The sequence below is a fragment of the Gekko japonicus genome, unplaced genomic scaffold, assembly GCF_001447785.1.
Source record: "Gekko japonicus isolate JY-2015 unplaced genomic scaffold, Gekko_japonicus_V1.1 scaffold48, whole genome shotgun sequence".
NCBI classification, from domain to species: Eukaryota; Metazoa; Chordata; class Lepidosauria; order Squamata; family Gekkonidae; genus Gekko; species Gekko japonicus.
The window spans coordinates 596,390-602,389 of NW_015174273.1; positions in this window are offsets into that span (position 1 = coordinate 596,390).

Genomic DNA, 6,000 nt, shown 5'->3' on the forward strand with positions numbered 1-6,000 from the left:
TCCCATCTAAAATCATGATTTGGTGGTAACTCTCCACCTGTTTAATGCTTGTGCCAATTCTCTAGGAATGTGAAATTGTACAGGAAGCTAAATATTTATAAGCAAAAGTCATGGTTTTTTTTACTTAAATAATTAAGTTCCTCAGAGTAAAAAGGTAAAGGTTCCCTTGCTCGAAAGCCAGTCGAATCCGACTCTAGGGTTGCAGTGCTCATCTCTGTTTCAAAGCCGAAGAGCCAGCGCTGTCCGAAGACATTTCCGTGGTCATGTGGCCAGCATGACTAAACACCAAGGTGCACGGAACGCTGTTACCTTCCCACCGAAGTGGTACCTATTTATCTACTTGCAATTTCTTGCTTTCGAACTGCTAGGTTGGCAGGAGCTGGAACTACGAGACAGGAGCTCACTCCGTCTTGCGGTAACCGGGTCTTGAACTGCTGAATTACCGACCTTCCACAGCCTGCAGTTCAGCATCTTAACCACTTGAGCCACCGCAGCTCCTTTCCTCAGAGTAGACACTGGTAAAGTTACCTGAATAGCAGCTCTGTATTCGAAAAATAAACTGCTGTATTTAGGTACGAATGAATGATGTTTATTTGCAGTCAAAGACCATTTATCAAAATAATACATGTTCATTAAATACAAGCAAATTAGCTTTCAGCTCTAAAAATAAACATATAACCTTAAAATCATTGTAATGTTAAAAGGAGAAAAGTAGTAACAGTCCATTATCAAAATAATTGTAAGATGTTTAAAATTAAACTGCTTATCAGTCATGCAAAAGGTAAATGAGGATTCTACTTGATCTGCTTCTTTATTTAGGTACAACTTGTGTGCGTGTAGGAAGGGGCTAGCATCATCCACTCCTGATAGTGAGTGACCTGATTCCCACTGAGTGGGATGCAATGTGTGTGTGAGCAGATATATGTTGTATTCTCAGGGTTTCCTTAAATATACAGGGCCATTTTCAGTTGTGTGTGTTTGACTGGTTTTATGATTGGTTGTTAAGCTAACCATTATGCACTTGATTTCCCTGTGTGGACTGCAGTCAGAGCCAATCATGTGTGGATCTAGTAGCTCAGGGGCCTCCAACAGGTAGTTCATGAGCTACTGGTAACTGACCAGCTGCAGCAGAGTAGCTTATGCATCTGCTAGAAGACCCAGGAAAAGATCCTTAAAAAATCTGTCCTAGGCTTCTTCTTTTTTTTAAAGGTTTCATTTCATAGAGGGTTTTTTCCTGCTAAGCTGATAGTTTCATTCCTGGTACTCTTCCTAGTTCATGATCTCTTTCTAGAACAGAGCAAAACTTGGTAACGTGTGGGGGTAGTAGCTTGGAATAGTTTTCGTTACTAAGAAGTCGCTCTCATTAAAAGGTTGGTGATTCTGAGATGGGTTGAGAGTAATGTATTGTCTCAAGTAATGTATTTTATATACATTACACAGATAATCTATAATGAGGGGCATTTTGTTCATCATATCGCATGGTTCCTAAGTTCGACAGGTTCTTGTTACCAAGAAACCAAACCAAAAATAGATATTTAAAGACATGTTCAGTTGTCTGTGATTCCTATCAAGGCCGTTCACTTTGTCTCAAGGATCAAGACAACAGATACAGTGGTGTCGAACTCATTTGTTACGAGGGCCAGATCTGATAAGGCCGGGCCATAGGTGGCATAAGCAGGAGATATAAACTTTATAAAGGACACAGGCAAACCCAACGAACAATATTATTTTTTACTCAAAATACAAACGTACTTAAAACAGTAACACTCAGTATTTTCTTAAAGTATGCCAACCCTCCCACTTCCACCATCCATTACTCATTAGCACTGGGATAGTATGCAGGGACATAATGCAGAGCATCTGTCATCTGGCAGTAAAGGTAATAACCAGTTGCTCGTGTCCCGGATAAGAGCCCTGGACAGGCCGGTTCTGGCCCATGGGCCATATGTTTGACACCCCTGCAATAGAATGTCCTACCTCCTGCACAAAAATGGATCACCTACATCCACTTTACAAGTGAATGGTTGCCGGCTGTTACAGCGTATGTGCATGCGAAGTATACCATTGTGGTGGGAACAAAATAGCACAGGAACTCTGTGGGGAGTCTTGCCCCATCTGTCATGATGAATGTTTTGCCAGTTTTCCGTAACACCTATGGATTTCTTTGAGCAAAGAGTGATAGAGGATTTGAGAAAGAAGTGAGGGAAAATTGGAGGCTTGCAACAGCCCCATGGAGTTGTGGAATTTACTCTGCTGAATAGTACTAACTATTTTAAAAATTGTTAATATGATCCCAGGTGCTACATAATGAAAGAATAGGGCAGATGATTAGTCCATAATACAATTGTTTTTAATTTTTAAAAAATAAGACTGAAATTGCTGAGGTGCTGTGATTAATAATTTACCCTACTGTGGTGCATTGTGAAATTTTCCATATGTTTTCATACGAATTTTTATGTAGGTAATGTGTCCTAAATATATAATTATTTAACAGTTTGGAACAGCACCAATGGAGACCCCACTGCACAAAATACACATTTGCAAAGAATAGCTTTGTTTCTTTCTGCGTTTTTGTCTTTAATTAGTTGAATATTTACCTGGGGGGGACTAAAATGGACCCTTTTTCAAAGAAAGGTTAATTAATTCTAATGTTTTAATTAGCCATATTATTATGTACTTAGGCTGAGCCCATGACAATATGATACAGGTTTATTTAAAGTGTTAAGATCTCAAAACTATTCAATAAATGACTCGCGTGACGGGAGCTTGACTTTTCCCGTTTTTAATTTTCTATTACATTTTAAACAACAGAGACACGCCTAGAAACAGCAAGGCAAGGATTTTAGCCATACCTACCTGAATTTGAATCAACATTGCAATGGGCCACTTTATGCCCTCTGAAAGCTCTGCATACCAACATCCTTGGGCCTTTGGTCAACATGGTATTTCAGAGCCACACAACAGAGCAGTGGTTTTTGTAGCTCAGTAGGAAAGTATTTGCATGGTTGTTTTGAAACCCCAGGTTTAACTCCCTGTTCTCAAATTAATTCTAATCTTTAGCATGGAGAGGCCATTGCCTGAGACCACGGAGAATCTCTGCCCCTTGGATGTTCCAGTATAAATGGATCACTGATCTGACTCCAGATTAGGGGGAAAAAAACCCAATAACTGTAGAACAATAGCCAATTAACTCTTAAACAAGTCTCTTTTAAGAGTTAGTTATTGTTCTACAGTTATTGTTTTTTTTCTATTTTGACTGACAGCCATAGTTCTCCCTTTTTGTACTGACCCCAGATTAGGCATTATCTTCTATTTTAGTCACTTGGCTGATACCTCCTGCAGAACAACGAGAGCTTGGCTATCCTATGGCCTCTTTCCCAGTGATCGCCAACATGGTGCCCACCAGAATTTTCCTGGTGCCCACAACTTTCTTGCCAAAAGTTGGTTGACTGGGGCTATTCTTAAGTTCTATCACTCAATAGGTGGCTTCTTGTAGACCCCACTTTGAAATTGCTCCAGAGTAAAGTCATTACCCAACTCTTGTATGGGGTTGGAATGACAATACAATATCCAGCCTGGAGAGAACACAAAACTGCTTCCTAAAGGCTGCGATCATACGCACAATTAGACCCGACACAGGTGCGAATGCTGGGCAGATTTAAAAGGCGTGATCAGACAACAGTATCTGGGAAGTGCACCACAGCCATCGGCAACCCATTCTGCTCCGCCACAGAAGCAAAGACACTGGGGAAAATCCAGTACTTAATGGGTTGCGACGGGCCTCAGACGGACTTTCCTGTGTCTGATCGCTCCAGCGCGCTGTCATGGTGTCGGGATGGTCTGATCAGGCCATCCCAACTCTGTGCCGTTGTTTCCCCCCACTTCGTAGTATGCACATCATCGCAAACTCCATAGGGAGCCCTTGGTACAAAGGTGCAATTAATCCCTCGGTTAAGTGCATGGGGAAAGAACACAAAAAAAAGACCCGCAGTTGCGTCTGATCACACATTGACAGACTGCGCCTGCAACTTCAAAGGGAGGTGTGATCGTGCAAAGGTAGGTCAAATTCCTCCAGCTATGCTCCCCCCCCCCCCCCCGTTTTTTTCTGGCGTGTGTGACCGCAACCAAAGAGAATTTTGATCCTGCCTCAGGGCACTCCTGTTGCCCTGCTGTGAGCTGAATCTGGCTTGCCTTCCATTAGGGCCCCCGTGCTTATGCTGTTGTAATTACTGGAGAAAGTTAAAGTATTCTAGTCACCTTTCTAAGCAGTGTTTTCTTCAGCTCCATAAAGATACCTCTTTGGTTGCCAGCTATCACAGGCTTTTCTGCCATTACCCAATACCTGTTGACCTCCAGGGCTTCCCTCTGGATGGGTTCAAAACTCAGGATCTGATATTCAGTATATATAGGGGAACTATTATCAGTTCTAGATTTTCCCCATGGTTTAAACTGCTCAAACGGGATCACACCAGAGCTTCCAGTTTGTCTAGCATCACCTTCCACAAACTTAGAGAAGCCTTCACAGTCCTCAGATTTCAAACAGTGACAGCCACCATGTTAGGTGGCCATTATCACCATACACCAGTTGCTCAGCGAGTATGAATCTTTGACTCAGCAAGTATGAACCTTTGTCTACCTGGAGACTGAGGGGAAGGTTTATAGTTTAAAACAAACCTTGTGCCCCCAAAATCATAGGAGGCTGTCTGGGTCCCCTCAGTTGATAGAAACGGCTTGTCACAATGACCTCCTCATAACTCTACCCATTAGTACAAGGGTCCCAGAAAACCAGTCAGCAGTTCTAATTCTGTTCTGGAATCTATCATTCAGCTCTTTACATCTTCAATACTGAACTTTTTAGTTTTGGCAGATGTTAGAAGCTATTATTGGTGTGTTTGCTAATAAGAAGACAAGACTTCAGTTATCCGTGAGATACATAATGGTTTGGAGGTGAGGTGGGGTTGGTAGCAATTTCTTAATGCAGGTATATATTTGCATGATGATTTCCCACCATTTTCCCCAGTGGTTCAGAGCTCATATTCTGTCTTGAGCAATATGCAATCCTCATTGCTGTTGTTCCGTTCCAAAGTTGAGTCTGACTCTTCACGACCCCATGGACCACATCACGCCAGGCCATCCTGTCTTCCATCGTTCTCCGGAGTTTGCTTAATTTCATGTTCATTGCATCGATAACACTGTCCAACCATCTCATCCTTTGTTGTCCCCTTCTTCTTTTACCCTCAATCTTTCCCAGCATCAGGGTCTTCTCCAGTGAATGCTCCCTTCTCATTTGGTGGCCAAAGTATTTGAGCTTCAGCTTCAGTATCTGACCTTCCAGGGAACAGTCAAGGTAGATTTCTTTTAGGATTGACTGATTTGATCTGTTTGCCGTCCAAGGGACTCTCAGGAGTCTTCTCCAGCACCATAATTTGAAAGCATCTATGCTTTGGCGCTCGGCCTTCCTAATGGTCCAACTCTCACAGCCATACATTACTACTGGGAATACCATTGCTTTGACCATACAGACTTTTGTTGGCAGGGTGATGTCTCTACTTTTTATTATGCTGTCTAGGTTTCCCATCGCTTTCCTCCCAAGGAGCAGGCGTCTTTTAATTTCATGGCTGCAGTCACCGTCTGCAGTGATCTTTGATCCCAGGAATGTGAAGTCTGTCACTGCTTCCATGACTTCCCCTTCTATTTGCCAAGGAGTGATGGGGCCAGATGCCATGATCTTAGTTTTTTTGATGTTGAGTTTCAAGCCAACTTTTGCGCTCTCCCCTTTCATCCTCAGCAAGAGGCTCTTTAAGTCCTCTTCACTTTCTGCCATTACAGTGGTATTGTCTGCATATCTGAAGTTGTTGATGTTTTTCCTGGCAATCTTAATTCCGGCTTGTGATTCATCCAGGCCGGCATTTTGCATGATGTACTTTGCATATAAATTTTGGATTGATACCTTCTGACATTTCGAATTGGCCTCCCGTTTCGCAGGATGAAATTGCGGAA